This window comes from Zootermopsis nevadensis, unplaced genomic scaffold (genome assembly GCF_977971745.1).
Source record: "Zootermopsis nevadensis isolate Lab colony 2312 unplaced genomic scaffold, Znev_1.0 Znev_ptg000012l, whole genome shotgun sequence".
NCBI lineage: Eukaryota > Metazoa > Arthropoda > Insecta > Blattodea > Termopsidae > Zootermopsis > Zootermopsis nevadensis.
This window is the reverse complement of record NW_028259144.1, coordinates 5,905,014-5,921,260: the sequence shown is the minus strand read 5'-3', so window position 1 is coordinate 5,921,260 and position 16,247 is coordinate 5,905,014. Positions and strand designations below refer to the sequence as shown.

The following is a 16,247-nucleotide window of genomic DNA, read 5'->3' as shown; positions in this document are numbered from 1 at the left end:
ACACAACGTTTATCATATGCGTTCACTTCGCTCACTTGGTATAAAGAAGACATTGTATCATTTACTGTAGTTTGTTATCGACAAAATTCATCGAAACTTACTATGGATAAAAAGTTAACAAGTTTCAAATGTCACGTGCTTAAACAAAATAGAGAACCACAAGACAGAAACATAATAAAGTACATTAAAATAACAAAAGGAACGATGGTGTAGATTCATTCATTTTTCGCTTGGTGGCGTTCATAAGCATGATGAGATTTGCGCCTGCTTTTTGTATCTCCCTCAGGAGGTTTCTCCACGTTCATTCGTTCTGTGTAATGACTTTCAGAAAATGAGAAATTTACTTCTCCTTTGCCTGCCTGGTTAGAATGTTGGCGACAGATTAACGCATTTCTTACTGAAGTATTCACAACGCACATAACTGCTCCATTCTAAAGTCCTTCTACCTCGAAATTCTTATCATCTGCCAACACAGAATCACGCAATAAAAATAATTTAATCGCCGTAGCAATGACTAAACCAATTCCACGCAGCAGAATTATTCGCTCAGAAATTGCATGTCTTTTGTAAAGCCACGAAGGTTACAAGATGGCTGTTTTATGGGCTGTTGCGCCTTGTAGTTTTGTTAAAAGGCTCTGTCATTAGGGTGATGACGGAAAAAGCAAGCACACCTGACATGTCTGTAAACTTCTAGAAGAATAAATAGCCCAACAACTCAGCAGAAAGAAATGTATTCATAATCGCAGTCGAAACAATCTCAAATCTTAACTCGAAGATTTATTATAGCGCCCCATTTATCTCATCGTGACACAAATGAATTCAGCCCACATCCTGAAACCGTACTACGACTTATTTTAATATTATCATCGATTTCCCAAGTGATCAGATCTATTTAGATATTCCCACTAAAATACACTCACCTTCTCTATAAGTTATACTTCATGTGTTTATTTTTAAACTATCTTGTTATCATTTCCTATTAAATTAATCTCTGTTACAGACAGAAATACGTACGACGAAATGGGACTCTGTAATTTCTTCCCGTTACTATTTCTGTTGAGCGGAAAAGCGTCTTTTGTTCCTGAAATATCGAGGACACTTCCAATTTTCATTCACGTCTTTATTTTCCGCGTCTCCTCAGCTCCTAAAGAAGTTTCATAGTCTTCCTATTGAGGAGTCCAGCTCGAAAGACGTCTTTGTTACGGCAGGAACGTACTTCTGCTTTAATAGCAAGGGGGACTTTGCGGTGTTGTGCGGTATGCTACAAGGAGGGGAGAAGATGGTCAATTTGGTGAACTCGTAGAGAAAATTAGCGAGGGAACCAGGAAAAGGATGATGGCGGGGCGGAACCGAGATGGTTTTCCTTTGGTCTGGGGACTCCCTGACGGAATGAAGACACTTCTGCTGACCTGGACAAGATTGCGGGAGGCCCTGACAGACGAAATCAATATCGATAAAAAAATCTTTGAGAATTTCCTGTCGTAATAAAACAATCAACTGCTAATGATAATGACATTTTATATTCTACTAGGTGTACGTATTATATTTCCCAGCAAAAGTGCTCTTAATTTCGACCTCATACGTGACATGGAATAGAATACTCTAATTTTTACACCGGCATGACAATGGCTGCTAAAATACTAACAATTCAACTTTCTTTTGTAACGAAGAATTTCGGTTTTCGTGTCCAATATTCGTTCTTTTTTTTTCCTTGCTTCATGCCCCTCCTTCGACATTCTATTCTCGTGCATCATTCTTCTTCTTCTTCTTCTTCTCCCTCAGGTGATTATCCGCGAAGCATTTCCTCCTGATTCCCCCAACCCTACTTCCTACACCCCATGTCTTTTCTCAAACTTCTCGCAGGAAGAGGGCTGACTATTTGAAAGGGAAAAAGTCAGGGAAGTTTCTAACTGAGATCCCCTAGGATTTACCAAGAAGGAATAAGGATTGAAAAAGAAAAACATCTCATGTATTCTAAAAATCTCCTTGAACGTCGGAAGAAGAAACGTTCTCGAAAATCGAACGTGTTGTTTTACAATGTGACAGCGCCTCTTTGATTAAAGTGAAACATTTTGTGTGATGCCATTAATTTAGTTTCGGGTGTACAATTTTAAATAAAACCGTTCCATGTTGTTATGTAATCAAGGTACATACACGCACTTGTATTCGGAATGTATCCATTCAAATTATTTAACACTTTACAAAATGTGTGTCCTACTTGAGGGGTTAATTCGGAGTTTTCTAAGTTTCTCTACGTTCATGTTTCTCAGTCTAACTTTGTTTTCTTAAAGAAATCCATTTCAGAAAGAATAATAACCCTGGCTGACGGATGCCTCGAACCAATTAATAACCTTAATAAGATTAGTTATCGTCTTGAATAGAACGCTCAAAATGTTGTTTATACTTTACGTTTCTAGGGTCTCCCCAACAGATTTGTACCTATCTTTAGATTTAACTCCGAACGCAATTCTCAGTGCAGTGGGACTATGTAGGCCTGATTAAGAGAAAGAACACGACTGCACAAAGACGGACATGAGGAGAAAAACTAGATAAGCGGAACACGTAGTACGCGTCAGGAGAGAATAAATGCATCCAAAATTTCAGCCTTTCAGTCTGAAGGAAATAAACCACTCTGGACGCAGATGAGATGATAATATTAAAAGTATCTTAGACAAAATTAGTATGAAGGTGTGTACTAGGTTCAAATGGCTGAAGATGGGGTCCAATGGTGGTCTGTTGGAAACACGGTTTCATAAAGAAACAATAAATTTCTAGATCAGATAAGCAATTATCAAACTTTAAAAATAAAGCTACGTAATGGGATTAGCTAGGATTAACATAAAGAAAATTCTGTTACTCATTACGAAATACAAGCTTCATTAAAATCTATAAAAATTTAATACATTTTGTAACTTTTCTTTCAGAAACTTTTCCTGATCATTACCAATTCTAAACAGCGCTATCTAACACCCAAGTTAAAAATATAAAAAGTACCCATAATTTTCCTTATATGCTTATTTTGACAGAGTAAAACCTTTCTGCAGATAAAAGAAACACCAGAAAATATTTAAGAAAAGTCTTTAAAAGTTGAAGAAGCGCTGTTTCCGCGAGCGGATTACTCCAATCAGATGTTTGATTCTGTTCTCTCTGCATGTGAGTCGGTAAAATCGATCCGCGCTGTTTCGAGAGAGCAGTCGAGAGTCGTTTCCCAGCTGAGTCCTCAGTCTTGTTATTATGTTTGTTCGCTTTCATGTAAGCACGACCCTTAACTAATGGATGTTCCATATAATCTACTTAAACCCTGTGGGGAATGATTTTAATTGTTGTTAAGTGACACCGCTTTATTAATTGCTCTATCACTCCCCATCCGTATCTTTCCCTTAATGGATGTCTTTCAATTCGAACTTTTACTTCATCCATCATTTATCACTGTAGCTACCACGTACCTAGATTTCTATGGTTGACTCTTACCTCAGGTACAAATTGTAACACAAATCTGAACGTATTTCATTAACCATTAGTTTATTACACGATACACAATCTCGCCCAAACCAATAGCCACTCAGAAATGAAGAAATTCTCCACGTTTTACAAAACGTTCACAAAATCTTCGAATTTATTGTCGTTTTAATAAAAACACGCCTACTTTCCCTATCTTGAGCCAGACGAATTCAATCTGCAGCATTATATTCTGTTTCACGTAAATCAGTGGTAATATTATCCTCTCATTTATATTTATACTTCCCATTTGTTCGGCGCTACAAAGCACAAGGCAGCCATATTTTTACACACCGCAGTGAGAACTTCAAATGCTACTTTTTTAGAAATGGCTCACACTGAACAAATTTTCGGATGTGGTCTCAACGCTCTGAAAATGTTGATGGTTCATGGAATCGTCTATCTGAATATAAATTAAAAAATTCGACTGGGTATGATGAGTAAAATTATGAAAAAAATCAGTTGGGTTGAAGATTGCTGTCTTATAGGCTATTGCTCCGTTTTAAGAGATGAAACGTCGGTAAATTTCTATCATCTACAGCCGTTAGAACTTGAAATATCACTCGGTCAGTTTTCTGGTTGGTGTTCGAACCGGCTACCTTCCGAGTACAGGTCTAAGATTAATACCGCTAATACCGTAACTGGCAATAGGGAAGGAAGAGGGTAGGTTTTTAGAAAAAATGTGGTCTTCTGCAAAGAAAACTCATATGATTAAAAAGTTATATTTTATAGACATATTTGGTTTAGCCTATATTTATCAGTTTAAATAACATATCTGATTAATCTGACGGTTTGTTTCGTAGCCAAAAATATATAAACGTAAAAAATGTATATTAATTATTTCTGTACAAGATTTTTATTCGCATGACGTGTAGCGGAAAGGACGGCTAAAAGGCTTTGATGGCTCTGACCTGTGACGGCCGTAGCTCGTCCAGCGACTCCCATCACAAATTTCGCTTTCCGTCAGTCCGTGAAGAGCAGAAAGCTCTGTTCCAGCGTAACCCTTTGTGAAACTTGATATATGGAGCCAATTACACGTCAGTTTAAACGCAACGTGGCAAAGAGTAATGCTTGAAACACACCACCTGTGACACGCCACGCAGCACAAAGCTCAGCTCATCTTACCTTCTTTGATCAAGCTAACAGTTTGCCTTAGGGAGTTCAGGTTAGCTTTTCAATTGTGACTCCTCGCAGGGGTCAGTGTTACTGACTGCCAGGCTCAGGGTTCAAGTGTCGCTTGTCATTTTGGGTTGAATACTTTTGTACTCATTTCCTTTAGTGGGAATGTATATTATGAGCTCTTGTGAACACGGTAATGAACTTTAGGATTCCATCAAACATGGGAAATTTCCCGGCTATCCGAATGACTATTAGCTCATCAACTACTCTGCTCAACGCAGTTAATTCGATAATAATTTATTAGTTCCAGGTTCTGTGGAATAAATATTGAAGTTTCTCGCACTTCTGATTCGTAAACGGAAGGTTTAAGATTCGACTGTAGGCCTACACGTCTGTTAAAATTTGTTTTAATTTCTCTCACTTCGTCCAGACATAGACGGAGAGGTTTCTTACGACAGTCTCCCTTCTCATGATCCCAGTTAATAACCATTCACCTTCCATTTTACACTACAGACATAATTGTGGGTATAAGAAGGCTTCCACTTTACCTAGCCATCCCACTATGAAGGTATACTACGTTATAGAAGTGAATACCTATGCATTCTATGAGCCGGGATAGCTCAGTCAGTATAGTGACTAGCTACGGGCTGGACGACCGGGGTTCGATCCCCGACGGGGGCAGAGGATTTTTCCTCCAGCCTCTGCGTCCAGACCGGCTCTGGGGCCCACCCAGCCTCCTCTACAATGGGTACCGGGGTCCTTTCCCGGGGGTAAAGCCGACCGGGGCGTGATGCTGACCACTCACCCCCATCTAGTGTCGAGGTCAAGGAAGAGAGGAGCTATACCTCCACTCCCCCCACAAGCGCCTACATGGCGTATAGTGGCACAAACTTTACTTTTACTTTTTACCCATGCATTCTAGACCACAACATCAAACCCAGGAACATTAAAAAGCTGCTGTGTCTGTTGGCAACCGAACCCAGTAACAAAAATGAGAAACAATGTCTTGTTTCAAAGATCTTATTCGTGAAGGTGATTAGTCTCCTGGGGTGAAATGCCTAAAAATTACCAGTATTTCGAATGTGATCTCTGCTTTCATCATTAGGGGACCACGATGGAAGCAGTATTCATCTCTGAAACGTCGGTTAATTTCTATCAGTCTACCACGACGCAACGTCCCGGGAGATAGTCATTTTCACATCTGGCGACGTTAGAACCTAAAATCTAGCCTAATAGTCTTGCATTTTCATCGAAGGACATAGTGAACAGCAGAACCACTCACTCAGATATCCGATGTTTCGGCAGATGTTTCAATAACATTCCTCTCTAACACAGATACCTGACGCTCTGTCGTTGGCGCACAAATTCGCTCGCTTGTTTTCGCACGAGTTTTCCATATTTCGTTATCCGCACACTGCCGTCTCGTACACCGTATCATATTTTACATAACGCTATTAGTCAAGTCCAATTTGCTTAAATCAATGCGCTCATTAAACTGGACGTGAAAAATGACTAACGAACTGATTGTGTGACATCACAAATGTACGTTTTAACTCCATTAGCACCAAAGCCACGCGGCAGGTCAGTGCAGTTGTAATGTGTTTGTGACGTATGTTACCCGGTTCGAATCCTTTCCGAGTGAATTGCTGTCTTAAAACAACTTCGCCTTTTTCTCAGTACCTCCAAGAAGATGGCTTTAAATAACTTATAGTCGTATTTTTTTAATTTTTTTTATCATATACATTAGTTCATCATCATCGACAGGATTCTTCAGCGTGTTATGTTTTGTTTTCATAAATGTGTACAATTATAGAGCAAAGATTTACATGCAGATGCGTATTTATGTTCATGTAAAACTTATAGTTTTGTATTCTGTTTCCGTGAGGAGAAATTCTGTGGTGTACAGTCATGTCTGACAAATTAGAGTTTGCCACGGGTAAATAAATTTTTCGAAACACTGGTACAGTAGCACACCTAACCTTTATATTAGATACAAGTGAGTAGTTGGACTATTATCCTCTTATCCAGACTAACAAGTGAATTATATTACCTTTTATCGGTTTATGATTACAATCTCAAGTGAAGCACAGGACAAAACGATATCCAGGCTCTGCAACGCGTGTTCCATGCTTGGGGCAATGTGTCATATACCCTATCTGCTTTAAGAGCGTTTCAGTATACCCGTACTGAATTGTGCAAGGCTTCAAGAAAATGTAACGTCAAATATATGAGTATTAATAATGAAAATACGACGAGTAATTAACGTGGGGGTAATCATTTACACATACCAGAACTCCAACTAGGATTGAAGTAAAAATGATTGGCTTCTGGGTTGTTGCGCCGTGTAGTCTATTAGAAATGTACAGAAGATTCACAGGTACTTGACTGAGGTCTTCATCGTCATCTGTTACATAACCACGCATGAAACACTGCGAACCGAGCAGTAAACAATTTTGGCCATGATAATATTAGGCGTGAATCAAATCTATTTACTATGGCACAGAAGCTGATCCGAACTGGTCTCACTTTATTTATAAAGTTTGTACACACAAACTTCCAAATACGCAAGATAGGATAATTATGATCGATATGGGCGTGGCTAATAACGTCGTCACCACCTCGGAAATTAAAATTCCCTCAGGATGATATTACAAAAAATAAGGAGTCAGAAATAGGGAGTATCAAGAAATTACTTATGGAATAACATCTGTAAATTTTCCGTCCAACTAACGTCTATTTATTAAGTCTGTACCGAAAGGCATCAGATGTCAGCTGATGAGATTGATTAAGGCTAGATTGTATTACGATACTGAAACAAATATGCAGACCATCATAAGAGATAAGTTTGTCATATTAACTATCCATTAAAACAAACAGTGTTTTAGCCTTTCTGTGTACAGAGGATAAAAAAAGCATTCTGAATTTTCAATCTTCATCTGTAACAAATTTCTTCCCCTTTGGCGTTACCCAGAAAAAGAATCAATATTTTTCAAGTATTATTTAGTTACCGAAGGCACGATTAGAATTATCGCACTTGAAGTTTGTTTAACATTCATTATGATAGCAAACTTTTAGTAAAATTTTGTGGTCAGTCAGTATTTGCCAATCGTATGATAAGGTGTAAATTCACTGTTAAGGTGCGTGACCAGCCAAATGCAGACTCCAGACGCTTTATCCCCACAATTCCAATTAGACAAAGACGTAACCTGCAGAGTCGGTGAGTCGGCCGTAAGACGTACGCGGAAGTGTAAATCGATCACCCAGCCTGTAACAAGTCTCTCTGAACACCGCGTTATCCTTGTCACAACGATTTAACAAACGATACTACACAGCACAATTCTATAAGTTCCTGACAACGATTTGGTGATCCGACATGATGTCTAGAAAGTTTCCGAGGTCCGAACTTTGCGGTTACTGGTTGGCACTCCTGCTTCATTCTCGGGAGGTAACAGGTTTAACTCTCTTCCCAGACAGTGGCATTCCTGGCAGACGTTTATCGTGTTTTTCCTTAGTTCCTTCAAGTATATGTTGTGACAGTATCTTAAAGTAAGCCAGGATAACATTATTTTGAAAAAAGGACTCAGACGTACCGGTCTTTAATAGAACGGTGCTCTTGAAATTTGGCGTATTTGTGTCTGTAAGATTGTTGCCAACCTGGTTCGCGCATTTGGCAAAACCCAGACCATATGCGCCAGTGTGCACGATTGTTTTGACGACAGATTATTCTGTACAGGATGGCGAGAAGCACTTTTCGCCCTGCCACGGCGACTGTTTGGAACGGTGGAGCTGCCTACGGCCGAAGACGATCTGATTGGTTCCGACGGTCAGGTAAGTGATAAATGTCTGAACCGATTTAAACGAGTAACGAATGGATTCAACATTATTAATGCATTCACGTCTAACAACAAGAAATTGTAGAACTTGTTACCCCACAGTGCATAGAAAGTTAATAATATTATCTGAAATTGATAATTACGAACAATAAATAGGCTAGAAATATATTAATTATGTAATAAGAGAAAAATACATTAAGGAGATACTTCTTACTAATCAGCAGTGAATTCCAAGCGAACACAATGGGTTTATTTCGGAAGGGGACAGAAGAAATGCACACAACATTTTAGTAAAGAGGCCAAATTGAAGACTGAAAATTAAATGGGAGAAAACATTAAGTTGGTAATAATTCTGAGGGTAGAAACTGACGGAACTGTCTTTGGATCGTGTCCTACGATAGACTTTGTTGCTGGCAATTTGATACTTCGAGCATAAATAAACACCGAGGATTTTCTCTTATAGAAAGACCTGTTATGGTAAGAAATAAATTACACACTGACCTGCCTAAGTGTACGAAGGCCATCTAAATAATATCAAGAAAGCGGTTCTTACCTCAGCGAAAACACTGCTGTTTAAGGAAATAATCGTTGTTTATTTGAAAATCAAAAAAAGCTATGAATACGTACGCACCATGTAAAAAATACAAAGTTACCAACTGTTAAATCAGGTGAAGGGATAATCTTGCGTTCAGAGTGGTTCTTATTCTGGCCTGATCAACACATACAATAATGAAGAACAGAGCAATCATAAAATCTGCTACACACTTCGGCAATAAACCCGCCCGCGATCTATCTAAAATCGCTGTTTACATCTGTAGGTCGAGAAGTCGTACGACCGAGATAAGATAATTCTGGAACGGCGTTGCCAGGAGACCGCAGAGCACAATCAACATCTCCCCCCCCCCCTACGTGTGTTCCTCTCTTTCTTCCATCCTCATTAAAAACTAAAATGTAATTACAGAGGACCTCCCATGGAGTTATTCCTTTCAGCTCAACCCCTTTTCACCTCCCACCCAGATCTCACCCCCACTAAGCAATTCAGTATACTTCTCCGTCACTAAAGCTACTTCCCTCTTATGTATCTAGCTCCCTCTTTATCCTATTCCCCCGTTATATTTATATTCATCACATCCCGCAATTCGAAACGCAAAAGGACGCTTAAAACGTGTTATATGTCGGAATATTGCAAGCAGCGGGGGGCGGGTACAGTTTGATAACAAGACACGCGATTGTGAGGGGCCCAGTCACTAAATCAGGTCACTTTGTCCTCTTGGTTCGATACCATATTCATAAAAGCTATTCGGAGGACCACCGGATGAACACAACCCAAACCTCAGACACTATTTTGCTAAGATTCACTTTAATATTATCATTTTCCTTGACAAAACTTGAAATTTCTTCAAAATCTAACTAACCTAACCTAACCAACCAACCAGATGGAAAAAAGTCATTATTTAGACGCTAACAGTCGCTCAGCACGCCATGAAATATCTAACCTTTCAAGGAACCCAAAAAAGTCATTACCACATCAGCCCCTGGTCATTGTTCTGAGCAAGATAAATCCAGTTTCTGCCCCCCCCCCCCTCCCATATCTATAAGATTACTTTTGTTACTATCTTCCAGATACTCATAGTCTTAGAAATAGTCTCTTCGTTTTAGGTTTTCCAACCAAAGTGTTGCAAGAATTTTCCATCTTATCCTCTCAGATCATCCTGATAATATTTGGTGAAGTGTTTAAATTAAGAAGTTCCCTATTGTGTAATTTTCTCCAGTCTGTCAATTCGTCCCTCTTACGTCCAAATATTCTCCTCACAATCCTGTTTCTCAAATACACTCAAGCTCTGATATTCCCTCAACGTGACACTCCAAGTTTTAATCCCATAAAAAAATTAAAAATCTGCACTGCACGCAGCTAGAATTGTTTTTGCCCTGAGTGTTTGTTATTACGATCATAATTTCTGTACAGATAGCAGAAGACTGGGAGGTTTTAATAATCAACACGTGGCGGGCTTCAATTGGGTTCAATTCATTCTACCGAGTTTCACAGAATTCCTTTTATTAACCACTCCAATAATAATATTCTATTTCAGTTACAGCGACAACAGACGGACTTACAAACAAGCACAAAAGTTTACAGCCCATAACTCCGTTGTTTCGAATGTTCTAGATTAAATTCTCGCACAGAAGTTGGTTATCCTTAAGAAAAGACATGAAGTTGCGAAAGACCATACGTGCAGATGCTAGGATATTATAATTCCTTTTAAATTTATAATTTACAGCCATGCTTATACATGACTCTAAATAATTTATGTACTGTAAAAATGTAAAATAAATTACAATCGAACCCCGATAGAACGCCACGCGGTTTCCCCAACGTAAATTGGCGTTACATCGGGGGTGGTTGTTAATTCAGACTGATTACTTATTGTCTCACAAATATCATCAAGACAGCGCCAAATTATAGGCTTTCTCCTTGAAAGGGAAAATTTTTTGGCAATATTTTGATGATTTTTATCGGGATATTATTTTTGTAGGCGTACATCTTTTTTCCAAAACTGACCACTCTTTTCCTCAGTGTCACACAAACGCAACTGCCATTACACTAGCGTGTCTTTGTTTAATAGTCAACAGAAATTGAATTCAAGGTCATCGTAACTGCGTCGTTGTTCCTGGTGTTCCATTAAATATTCAACACATCGGAAACTTTTTTCAACAAAAATAACAGACTTTGATAAAATCTATATCGCGTGATAAGCGGCCAACTTCTGAACGATCGGAAATTTTTTAATAAAATAAACAACTTTTAGTCTACTTAAAAGTAACTTATTTTATATTGGATAAAAACAAATGACAATTAAAGTCTCCCTACATGTTAGCGTTCACGTCCAGAACCAAAATTTCACCGAAATCCATCCAGGGGTCAAAGAATGTACACGGGACTCACTATAACTGAAAACAAGAACGCAGTAACAAAACCTGACCAAAATGAAGGCGAAACAGGCAATCTGACTGACGTCACCTTACTTTTACTTATACTGGTATTTTATAAATCCCGCAAGCATTTGTAAATTTAGCCTAAGACGTGGACGAAGAGACATGACCTCCCCATTTTGCGTACATTTTGTATACTTCGTGAGAAGAAAGCATAACAAAAGGGACCGGTAAGTACCAGTAGGGGAAACTGGGGACTCAGCATGTGCTTGAAATATGGCGCGTGTATGTTATAATAAATGAGTAGCATAAAGGGAAGAGGAGCGAGAGAGCTCTGTCATCTCTCTCTCTCTCTCTCCCTGAATAACAACACGGCGAAGGGCCTTCGGGGGTTAGTTACGTCTAGATTCCAACAGCAAACATTCCATGCCCAGTCAACTTGAAGCGGGTACGTATGAGATAACTCGAGGTCTGACAAAACCTATTTCGATTAACTTTGATAATAGAGAATTTTATGAAAAATTGACAAGTTATTTCAATTTTCATTCAGATCAGACACTTTTGACGACTACCTAATAAAACAGCACAAGAATCTCTTGATGTAATTTTATCACAATAGATCAATTATACAAAAACAGCTGTTTCAAGAATAACAAATTAAACAAAAAAGAAAAAAGTGAGTTCTTTGACTTTAGTCCACGTTAACTTCTTGTGTTTTCATTCCATTAATTTATTGCTCTAATACAATACAAATTTGAAACGTGTAATAAACAAATGTATTTAATTTTATTCTAGTACGTGATTTAACAGCGAAAATTGAAGCCTTCTTGTTGATTATTTAGTACATACTTTTGACTTCTTGATAATCTTAATTAATATCAACACCAGACATGAAGAGCTACTTCCGTGGATCATCCCAAAATTAACTCATTTTACGCCAGTTTAGTGTTGCAACTACTTAGAACACACTTGTTAAGTGTACACTGTACACGTGTATAATCATGTTTTACTAACGTGTCCACTTATGTGCATAAGGAGTTATAGAAGTTAACAGTAAGCTCATATTCTGCTACTTAAGAGCTTAATCCTTGTTTAAACTAAACTGACTACATTGAGCAAAGTCTGCCTGGAGTAGCTGACAGCTTGACAAACAATTCTAATGGAAGATAGATATCAAGAGATCAATCAACCTGATCCACATCCTCACATCATATTTCTTAAGATCCATTTTAATATTATCTCTCATCCATGCTTAGGTTTGCTAAGTGCCATCTTTCCTTCACTTTTCCGTCTCAAATTTTTATAGACTTCAGGTCTTTTTCATGCGTGCTACATGCCCCGGTCCCCTTAATAATTCGAAAGCTTTTACATTCTTAATTGATATGTCTGATATCGGATCTTTCAAGACGAACAGGTAATCGTTAACATGGATACCTATTTTTAATGTTCTTTACATACTCATCTACGTGAATTTAATTTATTTTCAAAATTTGTGTATAAAGACTACAATAACTGAAATTTGGTAAAGCCTTATCTTCTGTTCAGGCAATGCCCAAAATAAAATATTTCCATGATGATACTAGAGAATTTTAGAATCACACTATAAATCCAAATCTGGCGATGTTTTAGGTTACAGCAAAATGTTTTACGAGAATATATTGAACTGGCAAAAGGAATTCTTCCCACACCTTGTTAAAGAATCAGAGAGAAAGCCGTGAGGCGTAAACTTCATTAAATCCAGTAAGTTACTGAAAGCAACAGTTCTCAGTTCCGTTGAGGAGAAACAGCACAGATGGATGGTATAAACAGACACTCAACAACTCCAGTCCACGCAGGGAACAATTTCGAACATTCGCGGTGATAAGAGCTCAACAACATGGCTTATGATCACTTTTCTGACAATCTTGTATTTTATAAATTATCCAATAAAATAAACATTAACACTTTTAAACTTGAGTTCGCCTAAATAACATTTAAGAATTCAGTCTGTACCTCAAAGAAAACACAATTCTTCTCTGTTGTAAAGATCACCTGGTTAAAGCTGTCTAAGGAAAAAATTATCAGTTTTACACTGAGAACCATAGTAAGCTCATAAATATAAAACGCAACGTTATTACCGATATTCATTGAAGGGTTAAATAAGTAATGTGTGAATTTGTGAACTGGATTAAGCTGGATTAAGACAGGGTTCAATGGGTGACTCATGTGAAGACGACAATAGAACTTCGGGTTCCATAAAAGGCAGTGAATTTCTTGATTAACCAAGCGACGGCTGTTGAAGAAGGACTTTTCTCTACAGAAATAGTTATTTTATTATTATGAACCAAATAATTTTGTTACGTTTAATTTTGTTGTTTTTTAAATTATATTACAATTTGACGTCTCCTCTTTTCCTTTGAGTGTAGAAACAATAAAGATGTTTTCAGTAATGATAATTTGGGTTTTAACGCATTTTAAATTTGTACGTGATTACCAACATTTCGAAAAAAAACACTATCCACATCTTTAAATCTGACATAGTTGTGTATGTCTATTATAAAATACCAAGTTAAATGATACCCGACTTGTTATGTAACAATGCCCCTAACCTCTGTGTGCCCCATAAAGAGGGGAGGTTTAAAGGTCGGTAAAAGAAAGAAGCAGGATAAGACATGTCTCAACAATGCAAAAAGCTCTTCCTATTGTTTCCGTGCGGTATAATGCCATTATTCTATACAGGGGAGAATGAACGCTGTACCCTTCCCGTTACATAAATAGGATGCCTGTAGGAGCGTTGTGGCAGCCCTGGCAATTAAATAGTAACACGTCCTCGGAGCATGAAGAACTCACCCTTCACGGAAGTGACGTCATAGTTATATCTCTCCCATTGTTATACAAAGTGCTTTTTCTGTCAGACGCGAGAATGATATGGCACAATTCAGGCTTAACTGGAGGACCACATCGGTAAATAATTGTAGACTCAGCATCCTGAAATTAAATTTATTAGAAATGGCTTCTAGTACGAAAGATACAGTCATCTCAAAATATAAAAATAAATTCTTTCGTGTTCATGTAATAAAATATATTCAATGTTCTGCTACTCCAAATTATACATCAATATGACTAGTCAACAATCCAGCAAAATCTTTAAGGAATTTTTACCTTGAAAAGGAAAATAGTTATTTGACCACACCTATACACTTTTGTAATTCTAATTTGGATGATACACAACATATATTTAATACGTACCGACGTTTTGGGAGTTGTTTTTACAAAGAAAGTCGTGTTAAGACGAGAGCAGAGCTCCCGAAACGTCGTGTACCTCAGAAAATCGATAGAAACAATATTCATATCAAAAATTATTTTGCTAATCAGACGTTGAAGAGGGCGAACCGCGGGTGAGTCTCGGCGAATTTACAGCAAAGGGAGCAGAACAATTTTGTTAGCCGTGGCTGAGCCGTGCCTTGGCAGCAGGATGAAGAAACATGAGCTACCTGCATCACTTCTGAACTGGATCAATACCTGGAACGACTCTGCGGGGCAAGCCCTCCGACAGAGGCAGACAGAAGCTGCTCTCTCTCTCTCTCTCTCTCTCTCTCACGACAACACGTAACAATTACAGCAAACAGACCTAACCATCACTCCAACCATACATCCCCACAAAACCTACACTTTGTAATGCGCAGTGTAGGGCACTCCTGATTCACAAAACAGGGGGTCCCGGGTTCGAATCGTGATTTTTCTCAGCCATTCCAGGCACACATCGACGTAATATCTTCAGCCATCTATTTTCTATATACGACGACGCAGAGTCTAAGATTTAGGGAGAAAAGGATCGTGGTCTATTTTAAAGAATTAACATTTAATTGGAAATGTGTCAGTAGGACAATAGGCAACGTAGTTGGGTCTTGTGAGTTACCACTACTTTAACGTGTCAAATAAAGTTATCCCCGGTACTTAACTAAGCACCACGCCATGCAGACATGTCGGGGCGGAGTATTTTTAATCTCGGCTAAGTAGAGGTGAGTGGCTAGCTTCATGCCCCGACCGCTTTATCCCCAGTTGGGACGTTTCAGTAGAGAAAGAAATCTTTCCCTGTCGGGAATCGAGGCCAGGTCCCCCAGCTCGTAACCAGTCATGTGTTTCAAAATCCATGATTCATCATGGATCAAAAATTCGATTTTGTTTTCAGTGACAACATGTTCTTAAATTAACCAGTAAAAACACAGCACATACGTAGATTTGTAAAGGAAAGGCGAAGGTCTCAAGGGCGAAGTCCTGTCCCACGTGGACTGACCTGGGCGCTGACCCGGGCCTGCGCTGTCAGAAGCCGGCGACTAACCGCTTTACATTTAAGTGAGTGTGATTCGATGCTACTGAGATTACACCTGTTTTAACAGTAGCACAAGCTTGCTAATTGTAACAAACAACATTTTCGTAGTTTACAGTCCAATTCCTTAGGCCGTGCCGTAGCTAAAGCGGCTACGCGCTGACGCAGAGGACCGGGTTTGACCCCGGGTGACTTCAAGTAAATTCACGGTGGACCACTGCCCCATGAGGAATATAGTAGCCCTAACCAAGCAATACATCATAGCCCTAGTTCTTAGTCAGAACCTTCTGTGACGTAGTGCTTGGCAGGTCTTAGGGTGAACGCAGTTCTTTAAGTTCAATTCTAGCCACGTTCGTTCAAGCGTTTCCTGACAACTTATAATTGAGCCTGAAGATAGAGGCAGTATGTTTCGCCGAAACACTGATATGTACCTGCAAATACACACGGCATTACTGTGGCAACGACAGTTTGAGAAAATGGCTCACTCATTTTAAACAAAGACAGGACAAGCAGAAAGAGTTGATAAAATACGTAGAAATATTAAGTGGTGTCACTGT

The 16,247-nt window shown here is 38.7% G+C and overlaps 1 protein-coding gene across 1 annotated transcript in view; it reads left to right on the top strand.

Annotated features, from left to right (window-relative positions):
• The window catches only part of ChAT (Choline acetyltransferase), a 104,863-nt gene that overhangs the window by 46,823 nt on the left and 41,793 nt on the right, over window positions 1-16,247 (top strand). The window contains exon 2 of the mRNA XM_022069869.2: window positions 8,351-8,445. The gene's annotated coding sequence lies outside the window, so the exon portion shown is untranslated. The remainder of the gene's footprint in view (window positions 1-8,350; window positions 8,446-16,247) is intronic.